Below are 25,163 nucleotides of genomic sequence, written 5' to 3'. Positions count from 1 at the left end.
TCTGGCAATAAAATGACACAATTAGGATAGGATTGGCAAGGTAGAAGCAAAATGTTTATATGTAGATGAAATGATCATCTACAGAGAAAATACTAAGAAATCTCTAGGAGGCCCTAGAACTTGTATTTGAATTTAGCAGGATTAGAAAACACAATGTACATATAAAAATTCAGGTCTATGTATACTTGGTATAAATGAACAATTGGATATTGAAATTTAAAAGTTATGTAGGAGTACAAAGGACCTAGAAGAGTGAAAATAAACTGTTGGAAGACTTTTAGTACCTTATTTTAAGACTTCTTCTAAAGCTACAATAATCAAGGCAGTGTTGGTGTAAGGAAAGACATATAGATCATTGGAATAAAACAGAGAATCTAGAAATAGAACCACACATATATGGTCCACTGAGTTTTGAAAGATTATTTAACATTAGCATTTTATAGAATATAAACTCAATTCAAGAGTTGAGGAAAAGATAGTGTTTTCAGCAAATGGCACTAGAACACCTGGTATCTGCATACAAAAAATTAACCTCAACCCTTTTTTTCCATACATAAAAATAACTTGAAGGGATCTATGAACCTAAATATGAAAGCCTAAAAGTATAAAACTTTAAGAAGAAATTATAAGGGAAAATATTTATGAATTCAGGGTAGGCAAGAACTTCCTAGGATACAAAAAACATGATGTATAAAAGAAAAAAATTGATAAATGAGATTCCATCAAAATTTAGAACTTTAAATGACATCATTAAAACGAAAAGTAGTCCTTAAACAGACCATATTTACAATGCATATAACCTATGAGCAGAATATATAAAGAACTCTTACAGTTCATTAATAGACAACCTGATTAAAAAATAGACATAAGAAGATAATAAATAGCCAGTACAGCACAAGAAAAGATGTGCAACTCTAGAATCAAGAAAAATACTAATCAGTACAATAACAAGTTTGAATTATACAATCATTAGGGAGATGAAGTCAAAAGTTTTAAAAGCCTTTTCATGACTTTTGCATTTTGTTGGATTCTCACCCTTTGGTTTAATTTCTTATCATGCCCAATGGATTCATTCTGCTGGGCTTTCTGGGGTTATGATCCTCATTGTCTTTTCCTAGGATATTGTCTAAAATTTTTTGGAGTGCTGGTTGGGTATTCATGAAGTTCCTGAGGTGCTCTTTATCAAGAAAGTATCTTATTTCTCCATCAATTTTGAAAGATAGTTTTGCAGGGTACATTAATCTGGGTTGGAGGCTGTTTTCCTTTAGGGCTTGAAATACATCACTCCAAGCTCTTCTTGCCTTGAGGGTTTGCTTTGAGAAGTCTGCTGTGATTCTGATGGGCTTTCCTTTGTATGTGATTTGTTTCTTTTCTTTAACTGCTTGTAGAGTTTTGTTCTTCTGTTGGGTTTCTGGAATACTAACTATTATATGCCTATGTGTAGATTTTTTTTCATCAAGGCTAGCTGGAGTCCTATATGCCTCACTTATCTGTATGTCAAGTTCTTCTCCTCTGCTTGGGAAGTTTTCTGCCATCACTTCTGTGAAGACTTTTTTTATGTCATCTGCACTCTCTGCTCTTTCTTCATTGACTCCAATCAGTCTTATGTTATTCTTCTTTGCATCGTCTAGGAGCTGCTGGATTGACTTCTCATGTTCCCTTACAATTTTAAAGCAATTTTTCTTTTCCTGGTCACTAACTGCAATCTTATCTTCTATATGTGAAATTCTATCTTCACATTGGTTCATTCTGCTGTGCAGACTTTTGATGGATCTTTTAATCTCCTGGAAATCTGTTTGCATCTGCTTTATGGATTCCATTTGTTTCCTATGTTGGGATTCCATCATGTTCCTCAGATCCTCTATTTTTTTATCAGTGTCCTCTCTAGATTTATTAATCATGTCTTGCACTATGAGCACAATCTTTGCTATTTGAGTAATTATTTCTGATTTCATTTTTCCCAGATCCTCTTTTGTTGCCAGTTCAGAGAGTCCAGGTGGTTGAGTATCAGATTGTTCCATCTCATTTCCCTTTAGGGTTGCTGTAGGTGATCTGGATGGCTGTTTTTGAGACTTTTTTTTTTGTCTTCTCATTTCCACGGTGTGTGCTTCTGGCACCTGCGCAGCTCACCTTCTCTGCCCTTGCAGCTTGGAATGGCGGTGAGGGAGCCTCCTTCTGGGTGCTCTTGAAGGATTTTTTGAATCATAAACTATCCTTGGAAACTTGGGGGGAAAATCCCTCTTTATCATACTAATGTTTATGATTTCTTTATCTATGTATCTTGTATTTTATTTATTGTAATAAAGAAACTATCTTTACTATAATGAAGTATTTTCTTTAAAAAAGAAAATATAAGATTTTGACATCAAGATTATGCTGAGCTAATAATTACAGAAGTGTCTTATCACTTTCCTTTTTGCTTTCTCTGGAAATGCCTGTGTAACATTGGTGTTAATTCTTCTTAAAATTCTGGAATAATGCATTGGTAAGCCTATCTTGATATAGTTTTCTTTTTGGAAAAGTTTATAAAAGTAGATGTAAGGTTTCAGATTATTCTCTTTCTTTCTGTTTGATAATAACATACAAACTATCATATTTTCTGGCATAAATTAATATACTGTAGTGATCCTTTTATTGTCACATGATACTTTACAATGCCATGATTCCCATAACCAATAATAATACAAAATGTGACTGTCAATTCTATGAAATTTGTCAGCATATTTCAAACTGGTAATCGCAATTTTTTGTGCCTCTAAATTGATGACATAATAGTGATATGAATCCCCCCCCCTGATTTTCTCTGTGACTTTACATGCTTACACTAACATGAAAGTGTTTAGTCAGTCACAGAGGGAATCAAAATACTACTTACATTTGTGTTTGGAGGGTTGGAGGAGTTGAGGCACACTACCAATATCTCGTTACAAATGGTTTTTGTTCTTGAGATTATTCCAGGGATGAAGTGGTGAATGAATGAACCCCCCAGTGAGGAGTGTAATGTTTAGTGGAAATCATAAGAAATGTATAATAATAAATAATCAAATAATAATAACTGGAATTTATCTGATATGAGACATTCAGTTTCAAGCAAAGTGGCTTAGTAATTCTATTACAAAATTGAGCATCTTTGGCTTCATTAACAATCTACTGAATGACTTTGGTGAATAACTAAACTGCCTGTAGCACTCTTTTCCATTATAGGAAGTAGAGTTAACATTGTTTTGCCTTTATTGCATCATTGCTGCTAATAGCAATAAACAGAATGTTCCACACAGTGCTTTATATTCCAGGAAACAGCCAGCAAGGAGACCCTAACCTATGAAGGTGTCAGAGGAACTCTGATCTTTTAATGATTTTTCGTATAGCCAAAAATAAGGCAGGAACTTAGTCATAAGAAGAGATCTCTGAGGGACCTTCAAAATACCAATTTACTGTGACTCTATGAGCTCTCCATGTTATGCCTGTCAAAGCAGTCAGGCCTGTTCCATTGTGAAGCATCAAATGGAGCTTTGCAATAAACTAATAGAAGAAGCATGTACTTCCCTAGACTATTGATATTGTAAGAAAATCAGAAATAACTGACCCAAAGGGAATGCATCATCCTTATGCTGTCTTTATAAGATATAGTGAATTTTGAGCTGTAAGGGATTGCAGAGGTTACTGAGCCTTAATATTCTCCAAAAGAAAGCTGAATAACCAGATTAGATCACATGTAGAGTGGAGAACCTAATGCTAGCTGCATGCATGTTTTTCTTTAAGGAAAACTAGGTTTCAAAACTCTAAATGTGAAAAACAGATAAGCTAAAGGGTCATTATTACTTTATAAGGAAATTTTATTGTTCAATAAATAACTCTCTGCAACATTCATTAAGTAGCAAATCCCCAATGCCTTTAAGAAGTGATTCAACTTGCAAGCATTTGATTTTCAGGCAGAGCTTCAGCAATACATTTGTTTAGGAAAGAAAGGTGTGTCGATATTCTGTGACCTGCCATTGTGAACTCAATCACATACCGGGGATATTGCCAGGGACAGTTTCTGGCATTTTCCCAGATCCTGGGGTAGGTGAACATTGTTGCTTTTACGGAACAAAATTTCGAGACTGAGCTAAATAGCTAAAATAGAGAGAGTGGGTCATGAGCTGGAGCTGGAGGACCTTTTGTGTCTGAGGCAGTGGCAGGATATTGCTTTCCTTCTTGTCAGCCACACCTTTATGAATTTTTTTAATGGATACAATACACTTTATCACAAAGGTATATTAAAAATGGAACAGAATTTGGGTGGAGTAGCCATACACAGTCTAAACCCTTTACCTCCTAGTTGACAGGGCGGAGTAAGCAAGCCATTCCTTGCCAAGTATGTTTATCTTGGCCCACAGGACTAGCAGAGAGGTAAGGCCCTGTCTGGCCACAAAGCTGAGTTTCTTAATTTGCCTCAACTCCCTCCATTCCCAAGATTGTTAAACAGTCTTGACAAGAGACTTGATTGATAAAAAGGAAAGGTTATTTGGATTCATTATTTTCTAGGCACATACATATTCATGTAAAAAGGTAGAGACCATGAAAGGTGATAACATAGGATACTGTCATTTCTATGTCTCAAGATATTGTGACCTGAGATTTTTCCATAAAACTATGAATCATTAAACTAAATTTTAGAGATATCTGTGTAAAAAGCCTCATGGAAATTTGCAATATAACTAACATATATTGAAGGCTATTTTAGTGTCTTCTGTGTATTAACTTATTATTTTTTATAACATGTGGTAGGCACTATGATCAACATCATCCTTACTATCCACATGTGGAAAAGGAGTTTAGGTTAAAATATTATCCTACAGTCAGTCACATAATCAGTAGCGAGTAGCAGAGGGTAAATTTAAGCCCAGGCATGCTGATTCCAGAACTAACAATCTTAATACCTGTGCTGTTACTTCTTTTAAAAAGGCACATAAAATGATATTTTAAAAGAAATACAACCAAACCAACAACTCTCTCCGAATCAGAGTGAAAGAAAGGCAGGAAAGTAAAAATAATAAAAAAAACAAGAAAAAGGACTTCCTCCCCAAATTATGCCCAAAACTTACTCTCATACAAATGGGCTAATACTGTTAAGCAATGTGAGTAGTAAGCTCATGTCATTCACACTGAAACTATAAACCATCTTAACATAAAAATGAATATAAAACATTTTGAACAAATTCATGGGTGGTAGTCTCATATTTTGAAGTGAAGCAAGATATTCCTATTATCTGAGTCTGAAAAGACAGAACCCTTTTGGCTAGAAAATTCAAGGAGAGCAACAAGCCCTTCTCTCTCATATTTTGGTGCCAAAGTAAGTAATAATGAAGCTGTCTTGCCTATTCACTAACCACATGTACGAATTTTGATGGATTTATAGTCTTGTATTTTACTACAAAGTTTCTTAAATGTTAGTCTACAAAAAAAGAGTAAACATAAATGAAAGTTTGACTATTAAAAGAAGTGAATCTATTTCTTCCTTGTAAAGCATCATTTCACTAAGACATCTAGTTATAAAATCACTAAATTTATTTACTTTTCAGCTCCAAAATTGATTTCTGGGAAAGTTGGCTGACTAAGCACATGTGGTAAGCATACCTTCTAACTCAAAATACAAAGTAATGCCAGCTACAATACAAATTAAAAATAAAAAGCTACAAAGCTGAGTTCAAAAACCAGAAAGGGGAATTCACTGAGTAGCAGGAAATAGAAGGAACTTAAATGACTGTAGTTAAGTTGTGTCTCATGCCAAACAGACTAGCACTATTAGCATGGATATATGCTTTAGAAGCTAATATCTATAGCTCTTTGTACAATAGGAAAATATATCTGGAGATAGTGTACACAGTTCATGAAGGGAACTATAAAAGTCTACTCCAGAGACAATTCTGAGCTATAGCATAAGGATGTGCCATGGAAACAGTCTGTGTTCTCTGAGCCATGAATGGAAAGTCTCTTGTGGAAATTAGAAGCCTGTATCTGGGCTGCTCTTGGACCTGAATATGCAAAGCCAAGCAATCAACAAACACAAGACTAAGGCAAAACTGCCTTAGAATCAATAAAACTTGTATAAAAAAAATCACTCCAAAAGGAATCTCCACAGATCAGGGAGTAATAGTTTATTGATGGGAAATTACTCTCTCTGAAGATGAGTTCAGAGACCAAAATTACAAAGTGCAAGCAGAAACTCACTGTGTAAGAGTTGGATGAGGCAGAGCTGGGGTTTTAACTCAGCGGCACCATGCCGTGACTGCCTTGCAAGTGCAAGGTCCTGACTTCAATCCCCAGTACAAAAAGGAAAAAAGGAGTTAGGGCTGGAGATTTAGCTCAGTGGTTCCGTGGCCTGCCTCGCAAGCGCAAGGACCCGAGTTTGATCCCCAGTACAAAAAAAAAAAAAAAAATTCAAATTTTGGGCCAGGGATTTAGCTCAGTGGTTTTGCCGCCTGCTACGCAAGCGCAAAGACCGGAGTTCGATCCCCGGTATCAAAAAAAAAAAAAAAAGTCAGGTGAGGCAAACAATGGAATAATTCAATTAGATAAATTAAACTATTGATAGTATAGCTATCTAAAAGATATAAAAATACGTGTTTAAAGAATGATCAGTGATGACAAAAATGAATAGAATTCATAAGAAAAACACATACTGAAAAAATGTAGGTTGTTTTTTCAAAGAACCAAATATAAATTCTAGAAATGAAATATGTTCATTAAACAGAAAATTATATTAAAGTAAAAAACTCAAGAGATGATGAGTTAAGGTACTAAATAAATGATAGACACAAGAAAGGCATTCAGAGCATAATCCAAGGAAATAAAAGTTAGATATTGAAATAGTATATTTTCTTTCTTTTTAATAGCTTTTCTGAATATGAGGAAGTTAGTAATTACCTTTTGCTCCTCCGAGTTGTGGAAAACCCTGTGGATTATGAACTTTGTGTTTGTCTCTACAGAGTACTTTACATTTGATCAGTTCTAGATTTCTTGTGTCTGTTCTTCTTAGTCTTTAAAGTAGTAAACTCAGCATAATCCAAGTAGTATGTTCTATAGAAGACAATCAAGTTGATAATTAAAGTTCCCTAACTCTTGTTTTCTCCCCTTGCAGCAAGGTATACTCTAGATAATTTATTGTCTCTCAAAATGTAATGTATATATTTTGGCTATTGGGAGTTATACTGCAATTAATATAAAAGTGCAGATGTCTCTTTGACTCACTAATTTCATTTTCTTTGGCTATATATACCCAGTAGCAGGATTGCTGGATCATATGATCATGAATTTTGAAGAAGTTCCTTACTGTTTTCCATAAGGAATATGCAAGAATTTCCTCCACATCTTCACCAACGTTTGTTACCGTGTGGATTGCAAAAAAAGCTGAACTCATAAAACATAGAATAAAATGGTGATTATCAGAGGCTGGAGATGGGGGGTATTAAGTAGATGGTTGAAGGACACAAAACTTCAGTTAGACAGAGAGAATAAGTTCAAAGGAATAAGTTCAAGGGGACTACAGTTAGTAAAAATGCTTGAATATTTCTGAGAGTACATTTTAATTGTTGAAATGTGAGGTAATGCATATGGTAAGTACTTTGATTTAGCCATTCTACAATGTATGGCTATGTCAAAACATCACATTGCACACCATAAATACATACAATTTTTACTCATTAAAAAACCGATGTACATAATCAAGAATTTTCTACCTTAGAAAATCCTGTCCTCAAAGATATTAAAAATATTTCTAACCTTTACCGTATCTGGAGAATTGTCTTCTGTACAATGCTCTCAAAGAATGTTTTGAATCATATTTCTTTTTATAGTTTTGTCCCAATTTCTTTGAAATTATCCTTTCTAGTAGTTCATGTTCCTTATTCTTTTAGAAATATTTTCCTCAAGGATTTTAGTTCTGTTGGATATTTGTAGATAATTGGCAGAAAGGGATTATACTTTTAAACACTCACCTCTACTCCATCCATGTCTCTCTCTCTCTCACCTTTCCTCCTCCACACTGTAGATGAAGTTGGGTGTGCCAAAAGAAGGACAGAAAAAAAGAAAACATAAAGCATCTCAAGAGGCAGTGAAGGAGGGTATTTTAAACCAAGCACAGGAAGACAAAAGCTGCATGATCTCACTTCTCTGTGGAATTTAAAATGTTGAACTCACTGAGGTGGAGAGTAGAATGGTGGTTGCCAAGGATGGCTGGATGGGGAAGGAGGAAATGGGGAGATGTTGATCAAAGGGTATAAGTATCAGACATGAATGAAGAAAAGATTTTGAGATCATGTGCACAACAAAATGACTATTGTAAATTCAAATAATATACTGTATATTTCAAAACAACTAAGAGTAAATTTCAAATGTCTTACTATAAAAATGATAGGTAATTGAAGTGATAGATATGTTACTGAGCTAGATTTAATTATTACATATTGGATCCATACATTGAAACTTCACATTGTAACATTATATGTATACAATTATGATCTGTCAATGCAATCATTAATAATAAAAAAGAAAAGGTGTATTTTTATTTTATTTTATTTTTGGTACCGGGGATCAAACTCAGGACCTTGCGCTTGCCAGGCAGGTGCCAGAACCACTGAGCTAAATCCCCGGCCCAAAAAGGTATATTTTTATAGACTCTTACCATCCACTGTTTTCACTCTAAAAGCTGGACATTAGTGAACAAACATATTCATCAGCACAGGACAACAGAATGACTACATTTGACAACATTAGGTCTGACTTCATTTGAAGAAGAATCATCAATATGTACTTCCATTCCATATAAATCAGGCAATCATACCTGACATGCAAAAGGAGATATGGCCATAAACATTCAAATATGTTTTTGTTTCATAAAACTTTCCAGAATGGTTCTGACTTAAAAATATTTATCTTTTTGGTAATTACTGCTAGTGTCAGAGTGATATCTTGTTTTTACCTCATTTATAAAATAAGCTCTTCAGCTGAAACTCAAAAATATGTATATATTTTATACTGAGGCAAAAATGCTCAGTTAGATGTAAATATGTGAAATATAAACCATCTCTTGCCTTGGGTCCTAGAGATAATAGACTGCACATGTTTTCATGTCAGAAATTGTACCAGATTTTGCTAAGATCAAGAAGGAAGTTCTGGAAAACTGCCCCCCATCCTGGAATGAAGTCAGAGAATGAGTACAAATTTCATTATTACTCCATGTGGCTGTAGAGGCATCAGTCTCCCTTGCCCCCTCAAAAAGAATGAGAATCACACTATAGCAATTAGATATTAGAATTGAAATCTAAGCTTCCAGGTTCTTTTCTAAGAAGTTCTTACTGTTCTTACAATTCTTTAAAAAAAATATTTATTATTTTTAATTTAAAAATTTGTATTAGTATATGTTTGTGATACATAATGAGTATATTCATCATGGGGTACTGGATCATGGGGTAAAGGATCCCATCTTGATCATTTTTACTTCCCTTTTCCCTCCTCTTCCTTCCATCTCCATTCATCTCCAGACCTCTTACTATATATTCTCTACCTCTTCTCTTCACACATGTAATTTTATCTTTCTAATCTTTTTGAAAAAGATAGAGGTTGATGTATATGGTTATTATGTGGGATATGGAAGCAGAATTTCACTTCTAGTGCTACAAAGCCATTCATTCATTTGTTCATCACTTACTGAATATTTATCATGTGCTAGGTTTACCATCTTTGAGCCCTAGTTTTTCCAATCTACAGCTTTTTTTTTCTTAAATTCTTTTATTGGTACATTTTAGGTATACAACACAATTACTTTCTCATTGGGAACTTGTACCTTTACATGATGCATCTTGATTCTTATTTTTTCCCCATTCCGAGCCCTCCCTTCACCCCCTCCACACTTCCCTATTTACAAAGACTTTATTTCCACTTTTTCCATTTCTCATCATTTTTCCTTTCCCTTCTTTCTTTCCCCTGCCCCTCCCACTACCCCTACCCCTTTGGACATTTTCTTCCTATTTTGCATTATCGATTATTCATTCTAATCATTGGTACATTTTAGGTGTACAATATAATGACATTCATCATTGGAAATTTGCACCTTTACATAATCTCTCTTGATTCTTATTTTTCATCCTTGCCCAGCCCTCCCTTCAACCCCTCCATTCCTCCCTATTTACAAAGATTTTGTTCCTATTTTTCTGTTTTCTTGTATTAATTCCATGCCCTTCTTTCCTTTCCCCTACCCCTCCCACTTCCTTCCCCTTTGCCCCTTTTCTTCCTATTTCACATTACCTATTATACATTTTAGTCCTTATTTACACTTTCCCAATCTACAGTTTTTAACTCTAAAGTTTGTTGATCATAAACAAAGAGTATTCTCAGTTTTCTGATCTTGTGCCATTCCAACTTAATAAAGACATTAATGAGGTGGTGCTTTTAAATGCTCCTGTAGATTTACAGATGCTATTCCTCTCTGGAATGACCTTCTTTCCTTCATCATTAATCTGATGACTCATTCTCCTCCCCCTTTTTATAATGAGAATTGAACTTAAGGCATTCACACTGAGCTACACATCCCTAGCCATTTTTATTTTTATTTTTTTTCATTTTGAAACAGCTAAGTTGCTTAGGCAGGATTTGAAATTGTGCTCCTGCTGCCTGAGCCTCCCAGAGTTCTGTGATTCCAAGACTGTGCACTACAACTTGCTGACATGTCATTCCTTAAATTCCACTCAAATGACAGCTCAGCCATCTTCATCTGGTTTACAGACTTTCCCCTAAGCTTTCCCTGCCCCATGCCTTTTTCTTTCATAGCATTTATCATGTTCTACTATAAAAAGTCTAAAATAGTCCCTAATTATCCCTGTCTCCATCATGTTAGAACACCCTCTCTGTTGTCTTCTTACTTGCATGCTTGTTGTCCATGTGGCAAGGTATTGAGTGATCTTCAGATAACAGCTAGCAAGAAACTGAGGATCTCAGTCTCACACACCACAAAAAACATGGACTTGTGGGTGAATGCTTCTCCTGTTGAACTTCAGATGAGACTTCAGCCCTGGATGGCACCTTGATTGCAGTATTGTTAGACCCTAAAACAGAAGACCAGCTAAGTGTGCCCCTTTCCTGACCCCCTGAAATTGTGACATAATAAATACATATCCTTTTAAACTAAGTTTCTAAATCATCTGTTATGGAATTTACTTATTGATTTATTTCACTCTACCTTGGGTTGTTACTTCTTCAGACTTGACATCCTGTCTTATTCACCTTGTATCACCATCAGTTAATACTGCATCTGACATATAGTAGCAGCTAAATAAATTTTGTGAACAGTGTTGTAGTAAAGCAAGTTCACAGGTTTTACAGAAAGAAAATCAGCTGGCATCAACTTTATGATCTTTATTTCATTCAACTGAGTCGCGGCATTTTTTATGTGAAAAACTAAAGAATAAGACTTACTAGAGCTCCACTCAGCCCTAGCAGTTTTAAAATCCTGACCTTAAAAGTAAGTGTTGAGTGAGTAAGGCAGTGAACGTTAGCTAGGCTAGCAGTGAATGAGCCTGAGACAGGAGGACTGCATGTTCAAGTCTTGCCTGGGCAACTAAGTGAGACTCTGTTTTAAAATTAAAAAAAATAAGTGCTAGGGACATAGCTCAGCTGTAGAGTGCCCCTAGGTTTGATCCCCAGTACTGCACAAAACATTATTAATCATATGTTTGAGACATATTTTAGTGGATGACACGTCATTTTTTTCATTATTTTCATTATTTTCATTGATTTTCAAATAGTTCTGTATTCTGATATTTTTAAAGTCTGATGTATAAAAGTAATCATGGCAAAAATAGTGGATCTCTGACTTTTAGAAATGGTGACTCAACTAAAAAGAAACCCCCAAAGGATTGAATAGTAATAACACAAAAGTTGGAATGAATTTATGAAAAATTGAAGTCAGTTTTAAAAAGGGCATTTGATGACATGTAGCACAACATTTAACAGCTTTCTCAATTAAATGGACTGAAAACCAGATAACACAATTTTAGACGGGAATTTCATTTTCCATGCTGACAGGAAACATTTGTTTTGTTTTAGCCAGACGGTTTTTAAAAATGCTATTTATAATAGCTTTGCCAAATTAAAAAAAAAAAGAGGTCTACAAAGTCTCATTCATTTCTAGTTTTTATTTTAATCTTTTCAAATGTTTCTTTCCCCTCACTGAATGTTCAGCTGTTAGGAAAGTCATGATTCACTGTTTCAAAGACAGATGGTCAAGGCATTTTTCACTTTCTAGGCCAGCAGATAAGAAGATAATCATTATTAAGCATGTTAGGTAATTCTTGATAAAATCAGTGTATGTATCTGTTGGAGCTACTTTTCCTTCCTCTCCACCCTCTTCCTTATGTGTTGGGAATAAGGATACACCCAGGCACAGATGATACTAAATCTCTGTTACTTAAAAGGAGGTAGATGATGTTATTTTCTTTTATGTAAGATTTGAACCCTCATCTGTCCATGTGTGGACATTTTATTCCTTCTATTTTTAATCTATGCAAACAGACCATCTCTGAAACATTAATTGCAAAAAATAATTAACATTCCTGGTGGTGTCTCAATACAATGTGTGTCTCCCCTGAAACACATTCTGTCCTATCATTCTGCACCATAAGAAAGAGATTATTTTATAACTAAGGGCAGATCTTTTGTTTAGGTCCTCCTTCCCCAATCCCAAATCAATGAACTATGTGTGATGGAATGTCCATAGTATGCTGAAAATTGTGGTATGGTAACTGATAGAATTATAGTAATATATAACTTGATGGAACTCATAGTTTGATTAACCGAGGAGGGCATAGACTAAGAAACAATTTAAACTAATTGTTTTTCTTAAATTACATAAAATTCTAGATTAAGAAAATTAAAAAAAAAACCCAAAACAAAACAAAAACAAAAAAGACTTTACCAAAACTCAAAAAACAATACTTGGCTTCAGTAAGGGATCTAGGTTTTCTTTCTCTCTTTGGAAAATAGTTTAACCATTTTTATCACTTTATTACCAATCTTGTTTCCTGTAGTGTAGATATATTTGTGACTTCAGAAGTCAGAAAGGAAAAATGATAGTGGACATTGTTAGGAAATAAGACTTAAAGGTCATAGAGCCAAACATCAGCTTGCCTTGGCATTTGGTAAATTTAGAAAGCTTACTGCAGTGAAAAATAGAGCTAAACAGTGCCACCACCACATTGATCAGAATTCCTTAAAACAAAACTAAGCAAAATAATAACAAAAACTCCAAATAGTGGAATATGTGCTTGAGCTTCACATCCCAGTGTTAAGAAAAACAGGCCAGGAAATAAGAATTCTGAGGAAGCTAAGAGGAAACATCAAAGAGAAGGAAGTCTTTTCACTCTGTCAAGTGCTGTGACTGAAAAAACTAATAAACACACATGCAGAGGATTTTGAGAGGGATAATACATTTGATGCAAATAGTAAAAGGGAAGTGTGTGTTCTGAGTGACCCTGATGAGAACAAGTAACTATTCCTCATTATTCTCAGGATGTGTGATCAAATATCGGTACAAATTCTTTTATATCCAGATTTGACAGAGTGGATTCACCTACCTAGGGTGGGAACATGGCACTATTCAGAAAGTTGAAAGAATGCATCCAAGTTAGATACCAATGTTTCTTTTCTTTGAGCTGCTGAGTCATGAGGGCTTGGTAACCACACAACTGAATTATAAGCCTCTTCAGCAGCCATAGACACAAGTGGAACACACACTTCTTAGAAAGCCAATGGGGAAAAATATCCAATTCATCAATTTTGAAGCTGAACTGACATGATTCTATGAAAATATACCTTAGGAAAATTTTCAAGATTGAGTTAGGGGCTTCTAACTCAGATAGGTAACTACTCCAATGTCTTGTAATTCCTTCACTGGGACGTTTTCATATCATCTTATCATTGTTTTGTAGTCTATCTCATCCAAAAGTTTAATCTTCAACTAGATAGAGTCTTAGCATATTTTGCTGATCTGAAGGGTCCTGTAAGCAGTCTTGGTTCAAAGTGGGTACTTCATAATTTTTTCCTGATCTAATGAAGGAATGAAGAGAAGTTCTAGAGAAGTGACATAAGCTGTGGGGTTCAACTCTGTCTTTGGATATCGATCTGGAATGGTGAGCTGTCCTTCCCTCAGCATTTGTTGGGGGTGCCAGGGATAACTTCCAGAGGCAGAGTCGAAGAACCAGGGAGATGATTTAATATAGATATGCTGGCCTTCGAGTTTAGACCAGTGATTGTTATGTTTGGGTCTTTGTTTAGGAGAAATGGTGGCTGGCTGTTTTTAGGCTCCAATTTTGTTGTGATGCACATTTATGTAAGAGCCAGATATGAATAAACATAGACCAAAGGACTGTGTGATAGTTAATTGTGGTATCAACCGGAAGGGATTAATAATGCCTAGCAGATGAGTGAAACACAGTTCTGAGTTTGTCTGTGAATGATTGACAAGTAAGCTGAAAACTGAGGAGGAAACACTCACACTGAATGTGGGTGGCACCAACCAATAGGCTTGTAGCTTGGATAAAATACAAAGGGAAAAAGGAGTGTTTCCTTCTGCTTTTTCAAGAAGCTTCTGTCTGGGACTTTTGTCCCAGTCCCTTCAGGCTTCCCAAACAGACCTTTTGGCTTTCAGTTGGATCCTCAAGCTCTTCAGTGTGCAGTTGGCTCTTTTGCATTCTCTGATCCCTGACTCCACTGGTGGCCATTGTAACCTTACTTTGTAAATCCTTTATAAATCATACACATAAATATATATAAATCTGTACTTCTAGTGAACCCTAACTAATACAGATTTTATTACTAGGAGTGACAGTTTATAGAGGTTTCAGTCCACATTTGGCTAGCTCCAAAGCAGGACAGCATGGTACTAGAACATGGCAGAGGAGAGTTGCTCAGGGCATGGCAGACAGGAAGCAGACAGTGACACCAGGGGAAGGAGAAGGAGATATACCCTAAGGTGACACCCAGCAACTCTCCTCTGGCCAGGTTCCACCTCTGAACATCACATTTAGCTATACACTCATCAGTAGACTAATTCAGTTATGAGTATCATGCCTCCATGAAGCAGTCACCTTCCAAAAGCCCCACCTATGAGTCCATGGGGCTTTGAGGGGACATCTAGATGCAAATCACATCAGGCTGCATAACTGAAATTTACAGAACTATTTAAATCTAAAAAGACAAATGCTCTAACTTTTGGTTGAACACCTAAAGTTACATATTCATTTAGGTCCAGATATGGAACTCTATTTGGCTCTCTAGAATCTAAATTTAGTGCAAATTCTACTTTTCAATGGAGTAAACCCCCCTTAAGAAAATATATAAAATATCATTGGTCCCTCTTGTTGCCTTTGCTACCATGTGGGTGCCATGTAGTTTATCCTCTGCAACACCTGTCTGCCATCCACCCTGCTTTGGAGCCAGCTGATTATGGACTGAAACCTCTACAAACTAATATAGATCTTATGGGAAATCCCATAAGCTGATTCTCATCTGTGCAGCTCCTCTGCAATGCCACCCTGCCTTGGAGCCAGCTGACCATGGACTGAAACCTCTACAGACTTTTCATAGAACATAGAGCAAAGTGGACAACACTCAGGATGGACTGTGGAGAGATGAGCAGAACACTCAGAGCAGCATGCAGTGGAGTACCAGGTAGTAGATGAAAGACATCTGACCGACGAGGACCTTTCTGGGCCACCATGCCACTGCCCCCAGTGCCAAGAAGCAGAGCCCCCCCCCAGCACCAGGGAGGTAAGCCCCACAGGCGCTAGCAGCAGCCCCCCACCCCCCACCCATGATATGAGAAGACATGTAAAAAAGTTTCAAAACCAAACTTCCAGATCACTTAAAGCAATCCCAAAGGGAAAGGAGATGGAACAATCTGATATTCAACCACCAGGATTCCCTGAACAGCCAACGCAAGAGAATCTGGAAAAAATGAAAATACAAATACTTTCTCAGATAGCAGCACAGATTGTGCCCATAGTGCAAGACATGAGCAATAAATCTAGAGAGGACACAGATAAAAAAATAGAGGATCTGAGGAACATGACGGAATCACAACATAGGAAACAAATGGAATCCATAAAACAGATGTAAACAGATTTCCAGCAGATTAAAATCTCCATTGAAAGTTTATGCAGCAGAATGAGTCAATGTGAGGACAGAATTTCAGATATAGAAGATAAGATTGCAATTAGTGACCAGGAAAAGAAATTTTTTTTTTAAATGGTGAGGGACCACAAGAAATCAATCCATCAGCTGCTAGATGATGCAAAAAAGAATAACATAAGAATGATCAGAGTCAACGAAGAAACAGGAGAGAGTGCAGATGACATAAAAAAAAAACTGTTCACAGAAGTAATGGCAGAACACTTCCCAAGCAGGGGAAAAGAGCTTGACATACAGATAAGTGAGGCATATAGGACTCCAACTAGCCTTGATCAAAAAAATCTACACACAGGCATATAATAGTTAAAATACCAGAAAACCAACAGAAGAGCAAAATTCTACAAGCAGTTAGAGAAAAGAAACACATCACATACAAAGGAAAGCCCATCAGAATCACAGTAGGCTTCTCAACACAAACCCTCAAGGCAAGAAGAGCTTGGAGTAATGTATTTCAAGCCCTAAAGGAAAACAGCTTCCAACCCAGATTGATTTACCCTGCAAAACTATCTTTCAAAATTGATGAAGAAATAAGATACTTTCATGAAAAAGAGCACCTTAGTAACTTTATGAATACCCAACCAGCACTCCAAAAAATTTTAGACAATATCCTAGGAAAAGACAATGAGGATCACAACCCCAGGAAACCCAGCAGAATGAATCCATTGGGCATGACAAGAAATTAAACCAAAGGGGGAGAATCCAACAAAAAGAGAAAGTCATGACAATGATAAGTCAATACATATCAGTTATAACCATCAATGTTAATGGTCTCAATTCCCCAGTCAAAAGAAATAGATTGGCAGAATGGGTCAAGAAGCAAGATCCAACAATACGCTGCATACAAGAAACACACTTACTTCAGAAAGAAACTCAGACTGAAAGTTAAAGGGTGGAAAACAATACTCCATGCAACAAGAACCTCCCAAAAAGCAGGAGTAGCTATGCTCTATGCAGATCAAGTAGATTTCAAACCGACACTGATTAAGAGAGACAAAGAAGGACACTACATCCTTGTGAAGGGAACAATCCAAAAGGAAGACATGACAATCATAAACATATATGCACCAAACACTAGTGTGGCCAACAATATACGACAAATACTAACAGACATGAAAAATAAAATAAGAAGTAATACAATAGTAGTGGGGGATGTCAATACCCAATTATCACAAATAGATAGATTAACTAGACAAAAAATAAGCAAAAAAATACTAGAACTCAATCCAACTCTTAACAAATGAATTTAACAGATGTTTACACAGAATTCCACCCCACAAAATAAGAATACACATTCTTTTCAGCTATGCAAGGGTCATTCTCCAAAATAGACCACATACTCAGTCACAGAACATGTTTAACTAAGTGCAAAGGAATGGCAATTATCCCCTGAATATTATCAGACTATAGTGCAATGAAATTGGATATCAATAGCAAAAGAAACCACAAGAATTTCATGAACACATGGAAATTGAACAACACACTTCTGAATAACAAATGGTCTCAGAGGAAATTAAAGAAGAAATCAGACAGTTCCTACAATTAAACGAAAATGACAATACAACATATCAGAATCTATGGGACACAATGAAAGCAGTCTTATGAGGGAAATTCATAGCAGTGAATACTCATATTAGGAAAACAGAGCGAGCCCAATTAAACAACCTGATGCTGAACCTCAAGCTTCTAGAACAAGAAGAGCAGGACAACCCCAAAGCTCATGCAATGAAGGAAATTATAAAGATCAGAGCAGAAATCAATGCAGTGGAGACTAAGAGAATGATGCAAAAAATCAATCAAGCCAAGAGTTGGTTCTTCGAAAGAATAAATAAAATTGATAAATCCTTTGCCTACCTTATCAGAAAAAGGAAAGAAATGGCCCAAATCCATGAAATTAGGAATGAAAAGGATGAAATTACAGTGGACCCAGCAGAAGTTTAGAGGTTCATCAATACGTACTTCAAGAACCTATATGCCAATAAGATGGAAAACACAGAAGAAATGGACAGATTTCTAGATACATATGAATTACCAAAGTTGAATGAAGTAGACCTAAAAATTCTAAATGACCAAAAATCAATCAATGAAATTGAAAACATAATTAAAAACTTACCAAGTAAGAAAATCCTGGGTCCTGATAGCTTCACTGTTGAATTCTAGAAGACATTTAGAGAGGAACTGCTGCCACTAGTGTTTCAACTCTTCAATGAAATTGAAAGGGAAGCAATACTCCCAAATTCATTCCTGGAAGCAAGCATCACCTTGATCCCCAAAGCAGAGAAAGACCCAACTGAAAAAGAGAACTATAGTCCAATCTCACTAATGAACATAGATGGAAAAAATCCTTAATACAATACTGGCAAATAGAATGCATAAGATCATCAAGAACCTCATACACTCTGACCAAGTGAGATTAATCCCAGGGATGCAGGGATATTTCAACATACAGAAATCAGTATATGTAATACACTATATCCATACAGCCAAGGACAAAACCATATGATCAACTCAATAGGTGGAAAAAAAGCATTTGACAAAATCCAACATGCATTTATGATAAAAACCCTACAAAAATTGGAATAGATGGTCTCCACCTCAATCTGATAAAAGACATCTATAAAAAACCAAGAGCCAGTATCATACTAAATGGTCAAAAACCGAAATCCTTCCCACCAAAATCAGGAACAAGACAAGATGTCCACTTTCACCACTCCTGTTCAATGTAGTTTTGGAAACATTAGCCACAGCAATTAGACAAGACAAAGAAATGAAAGGAATAAAGATAGGAAACCAAGAAGTTAAATTGTCATTATTTGCAGATGACATGATACTGTATATAGAAGACCCCAAGAACTCCACCAAAAGTCTTCTATTCTTAATAACCAAATTTAGTAAACTAGCTGGATACAAGGTCAAAACACACAAATCAATAGCTTTCCTCTACATGAACAACAGACTCACTGAGAGAGAAATAGGACAAACAATTCATTTCACAATACCATCCAAAAAACTGAAATACCTAGGAATCAACCTAACAAAAGAAATAAAAGACCTCGTCTCTGAAAACTATAGCACTCTGAAAGAGAGACTGAAGATGATATCATAAAATGGAAAGACTCCATTGTTCCTGGGTAGTAAGAATCAACATAGTGAAAATGGCCATACTTCCAAAACTACTATACAGATCCAATTCAATCCCAATTGAAATCCCAGCAGCATATTTCGCAGACCTTGAGGAAACAATCCAAAAATCCATTTGAAACAAGAGGAGACCTAGAATGCCAAAAGCAATTCTAGGCAACAGAGATATGGCAGGGTATATCACAATCCCCAAGTTGAAACTGTACTACAAAGCTACTGTGATAAAAACAGCATGGTACTGGCAAAGAAACAGACCTGAGCACCAATGGAACAGATTAGAAGATGCGGAAACAACTCCAGACACACTCAGCTACCTCATCTTAGACAAAGGAGCCAAACATCCTCACTGGAAGAATGAAAGCCTCATTAATAAATGGTGCTGGAAAAATTGTGTTTCAACTTGCCAAAGATTAAAACTAGACCTATATCTCTCACCGTGCACTAACTTAAAATCAAAATGGATTAAGATCTAAATATTAAAAACAGAAATGCTGAACTGGCTGGAACAGAGGTTAGGTAGAACTCTTGAAGACACTGGTACAGGAAAAGTTTTTATGAACAAAACCACAGTTGCCCATGAACTAGCACAAACAATCAACAAGTGGGATCTCTTCTTATTAAAAAGCTTCTGCACAGCAAGAGAAACCACCAGCAGTGTGAAGAGACAACCAACAAGGTGGGAAAAAATCTTCACCTGCTCTTCCTCAGACAAAGGCCTACTATGTAGAATCTATGATGAACATTTAAAGACCCAATACAAAAATGGGCATCTGAAATGAACAGACATTTCTCAGACAAATAAGTAGAAATAGCAAATAAACATATGAAAAAATGTTCAACATCACTGGCCATTCAAAAGATGCAAATGAAAACAGTGCCGAGATTCCACCTCACCCCAGAAAGAATGGCTGCTATCATGAAACAACCAATAAATAACAAATGCTGGCCAGGCTGTGGGGGAAGAGGAACCCTGCTCCACTGCTGGTGGGAATGTAGACTGGTCCAACCACTTTGGAAATCAGTATGGAGATACCTCAAAGAACTAGGACTGGAAGTCCCATTTGATCCAGCTATTCCCGTGCTGGGTATCTTCCCAAAAGAATTAAAAGAATCATTCCACAGTGATATATGTGTACCCATGTTCATAGCAGCACAATTTTTAATAGCTAAAACTTGGAAGCAGCCCAATTTCCCATCAACTGGAGACTGGATAAAGAAAATGTGATATTTTAAAATAAAATAGAGTACAACTCAGCCATATAAAATGAGAAATTAAAGACATTTATTGCTAAATTGATGCACATTGAAGCAATATTCTTAAGATAATAAAATAAATGAATATAAAATAAATAATTTTATTATTTATTATTTTATTATTAGCCTCCATCTCAGGCTCCTAGGGCAGTGAAACTCAGCCAGTCCCAGCACCCAGGAGGAAGCTCCCCCGCTGCCATCCCAAGCTCCTAGGGCAGAGAAGGTGAGCCGTGTGGGTGCCAGAAGCACCCCCCCGCCCCATGCAAATGAGAAGACACATAAATAAGCCTCATAAACAGACTTCCAGATCACCTACAGCAACCCCAAAGGGAAATGAGATGGAACACTCTGATACTCAACCACCTGGACTCTCTGAACTGGCAACAAAAGAGGATCTGGAAAAAATGAAATCAGAAATAATTACTCAGATAACAGCAAAGATTTTGCTCATGGTGCAAAACATGATTAATAAATCTGGAGAGGACACAGATAAAAAAATAGAGGATCTGAGGAACATGATGGAATCCCAAAATAGGAAACAAATGGAATCCATAAAACAGATACAAACAGATTTCCAAGAGATTAAAAACTCCATCGAAAGTCTGCATAGCAGAATGAACCAATGTGAGGATAGAATTTCGCATATAGAAGATAAGATTGCACTTAGTGAGGAGGAAAAGAAAAATTGCTTTAAAATTGTAAGGGAACATGAGAAATCAATCCAGCAGCTGCTAGACAATGCAAAGAAGAATAACATAAGACTGATTGGAGTCAGTGAGGAAAGAGGAGAGAGTGCAGATGATATAAAAAAACTCTTCACAGAAGTGATGGCAGTAAACTTCCCAAGGAGGGGAAAAGAACTTGACATACAGATAAGTGAAGCATATAGGACTCCAGCTAGCCTTAATCAAAAAAAAAAAAAAAATCTACACATAGGCATATAATAGTAAGGATTCCAGAAATCCAACAGAAGAATAAAATTCTACAAGCAGTGAGAGAAAAGAAACAAATCACATACAAAGGAAAGCCCATCAGAATCACAGCAGACTTCTCAATGCAAACCCTCAAGGCAAGAAGAGCTTGGAGTGATGTATTTCAAGCCCTAAAGGAAAACAGCCTCCAACCCAGATTGATGTACCCTGCAAAACTATCTTTCAAAATTGATGGAGAAATAAGATACTTTCATGATAAAGAGCACCTCAGGAACTTCATGAATACCAAACCAGAACTCCAAAAAATTTTAGACAATACCCTAGGAAAAGACAATGAGGATTACAACCTCAGGAAACCCAGCAGAATGAATCCATTGGGCTTGACAAATTAAACGCAAAGGGGGAGAATCCAACAAAAAGAAAGAGTCATGACAAGGCTTTTAAAACTTTTGACTTCATCTCCCTAATGAGTGTATAATTCAATCTTATTATTGTACTGATTAGTACTTTTTCTGATTCTAGAATTGCACACCATTCCTTGTGCTATACTGGCTATTTATCATCTTCTTATGTCTACATTTTAATTGGGTTGTCTATTAATGAGCTCTAAGAATTCTTTATATATTCTGCTCATAGGTTATATGCATTGTAAATATGGTCTGTTTAAGGACTACTTTTCATTTTAATGATGTCATTTAAAGTTCTAAATTTTGATGGAATCTCATTTATCAATTTTTTTCTTTTATACATCATGTTTTTTTGTATCTTAGGTAGTTCTTGCCTACCCTGAATTCATAAATATTTTCCCTTATAATTTCTTCTTAAAGTTTTATACTTTTAGGCTTTCATATTTAGGTTCATAGATCCCTTCAAGTTATTTTCACGTATGGAAAAAAGGGTTGACGTTAATTTTTTTATATACGGATACCAGGTGTTCTGCTGTTTGCTGAAGACACTATCTCTTCCTTGGCTCTTGAATCGAGTTTATATTCTACAAAATGCTAAAGTTAAATAATCTTTCAAAACTCAATGGACCATATATATATATGTGTGGTTCTATTTCTAGATTCTCTGTTTTATTCCAATGATCTATATGTCTTTCCTTACACCAACACTGCCTTGATTACTGTAGCTTTAGAAGAAGTCTTAAAATTGGGTGCTAAACATTGTCCAACACTGTTTTTGTTTTTGTTTTGGCTTTTCTGGGTCCTTTGTACTCCTACATAGCTTTTAAATTTCAATATCCAGTTCTTCATTTATAGCAAGTATACACAGACCTGAATTTTTATATATACCTTGTGTTTTCTAATCCTGCTAAATTCAACTACAAGTTCTAGGGGCTCCTAGAGATTTCTTAGTATTTTCTCTGTACATGATCATTTCATCTACATATAAAGATTTTGCTTCTACCTTGCCAATCCTATCCTAATTGTGTCATTTTATTGCCAGACTATTTTGGTTTAGACTTATGTATCAAAGTCTAATGGACAGATGAAGAGTAGGCATATATGCCCTTGTTCCCCACTTTAGGGAGAAAGCATTGTATTGTCTCCATTCATAGAAGGAGTTTTTGTTGGAAGTATGGAGTACATGTCTTTGATCTGTTGAGAAGCTTCTGTTCTACTTCTAGTCTCCTGATAGCTTTTACCATGAACAGCTGTAGAATTTAGTCCAATATTCTTTCTCCAACTAGTGACAGGATCATATGGCTTTCTCCTTTCCTCTGTTAAAATGATGACTTTTGGGGGTGGATCTTCCAATGCTGAACCAACACTGCCATCCCTATAATAAAACCACTTTCTACATCCTGCCAGATCTGACTTCTAATAGTTTGTTTTGTTAAACAAATTTCTATCTATGTTCGTACTTTTTTCTTCTATTATCTTTATTCAGTTTTAGGATTAGCACAATGTTGAGTTCCTAAAATGAGGGGAGAAGTTTTCCTTTTTCCTGCTTTAAATGTTTGATATAATTTATCAGTTAAAATGTTTATGAGCCTGCTGTTGTCATGTAGGTAGGTTTTCAAGCTAGGAATATACTTTCTTTAATAGGTGCTATTCAAATTTTATATTTCCTCCAGAGTTAATTTCATTAATTTGTCTTCTAAATTACTTCTTAGAAGTTGTCAAATTTATTTCAAAACAGATTTTTGAAATATGTTTTCCATATCCTTTTAAATTCTGTAAAATGTGTGGTAAAGTCTCCAAATCTTAATATTGTAATTTAAAAAATGTATAACTGATATTGTGTAACAGGAAGAAAAGGTCTAAAAGAGCAGGGGAATTGGGAGGGGTAGGGGAAGGGAAAAAAGGGAAAGGAAAAAATATGAGAAGAGGAAAAAAATGGAAACAAGGTCTTTGCAAATAGGGAAGGGTGGAGGGGGTTAAGGGACGGCAAGGGAAGGGGAAAAAAAATAAGAACCAAGAGACTCATGTAATGGTACAAGATCTCAGTGATGAATGTAACTGTATTTTATACCTAAAATGTACCAATAAAGTTAATGGGGGGAAAATTATTTTTTCTGAAATAAACACGACACATATGTGTAAATACCAAATAGTTTCCTCTGGTGTGAGAAACTTAAAGTGTAAATAAGGACTAAAATGTATAACAGATAATGCGAAATAGGAAGAAAAGGGGCAAAGGGGAAGGGAAAGTAGGAGGGGAAGGGGAAAGGAAAGAAGGGAATGGAATTAATATGAGAAAATGAAAAAATGGAACCAAAGTCTTTGCAAATAAGGAGGGATGGGGGCTTTGAAGGGAGGGCAGGGGAATGGAAAAAAAATAAGACCAAGAGAGATTATGTAAAGGTGCAAATTTCCAGTGATGAATGTCATTCTATTGTATACCTAAAATATACCAATAAAATTAATTTAAGAAAAATAAACTATTATTGCTTAGAACATTGATATCTGAGAAGCAATTCAGCGATTTTAGAATACTTCATTGCAGTCCCCACTCTTTTCAAGGTGGCCTTATATTAACCTTAATGTATTCCTTGAAGATGCATTAAAAACTTTCAAATTGCTTCTTTAAATTTTCAATAGTTATATATGCTTGTTGGACATTTTACAATCAGTTTAAAAGTATAGAGATCAAAATGCTGCTTACTTAGCTTTCTCATTTCCCACCATTTCTAGGTAACATCAGTTATCAGTTATAGTGACCACCATCCAATCATATTGCACATGCATACACACATGCATGTGTTCATGTATCTAGCTTTTCTAATAATAAAAAGTGAGATCATTGTTAGGGGTTGGATTTGCCTTTCTAAATTTATATTTTGAAATTCTAAACACCAATAACAGTACGTTATCCTATTTGGAAATAACAGATGTAATTGCAGATATAATTAGTCAAGATGAGGTCATATTGGAGTAGGATGGATCCCTAATACAAGATGACTGATGTCCTTATAAAAAAGGGGTTTTTGGAGATAGTGAGACAAACATGCACACAGGGAGAACACCATGTATAGATGTAGACAGAGGCTGGGGTGATGTGGCAAGCAAAGAGATGCTGAAGATTATCAGCAAAAAAAAACAACAGCAAAAAAACAAAACAAACAAAAAAACAAAAAAGATTATCAGCAAATAATCTGAAGCTAGTAAA

At 35.8% G+C, this 25,163-nt stretch overlaps 1 protein-coding gene across 7 annotated transcripts in view; it reads right to left on the bottom strand.

The window, feature by feature from the left end:
* Col8a1 (collagen type VIII alpha 1 chain) overlaps positions 1–25,163 on the bottom strand; it is a 166,838-nt gene that overhangs the window by 120,283 nt on the left and 21,392 nt on the right. For 2 of the 7 annotated variants that reach the window (XM_087208599.1, XM_087208602.1), the window contains exon 2: positions 7,980–8,026. The exons of 4 other annotated variants lie outside the window; for them this stretch is intronic. The gene's annotated coding sequence lies outside the window, so the exon portion shown is untranslated. Of the gene's footprint in view, positions 1–7,979; positions 8,027–10,901; positions 11,085–25,163 lie in introns of all 7 variants that reach the window. One more of the 7 variants, XM_004857967.4, reaches the window with a different exon arrangement.

The sequence above is a fragment of the Heterocephalus glaber genome, unplaced genomic scaffold (assembly GCF_053883595.1).
Source record: "Heterocephalus glaber isolate CG9 unplaced genomic scaffold, H.glaber_assembly_v1.0 deba00000122, whole genome shotgun sequence".
Lineage (NCBI taxonomy): Eukaryota > Metazoa > Chordata > Mammalia > Rodentia > Bathyergidae > Heterocephalus > Heterocephalus glaber.
The sequence above is the reverse complement of the archived record's forward strand: the minus strand, read 5'-3'. Positions and strand labels throughout refer to the sequence as shown.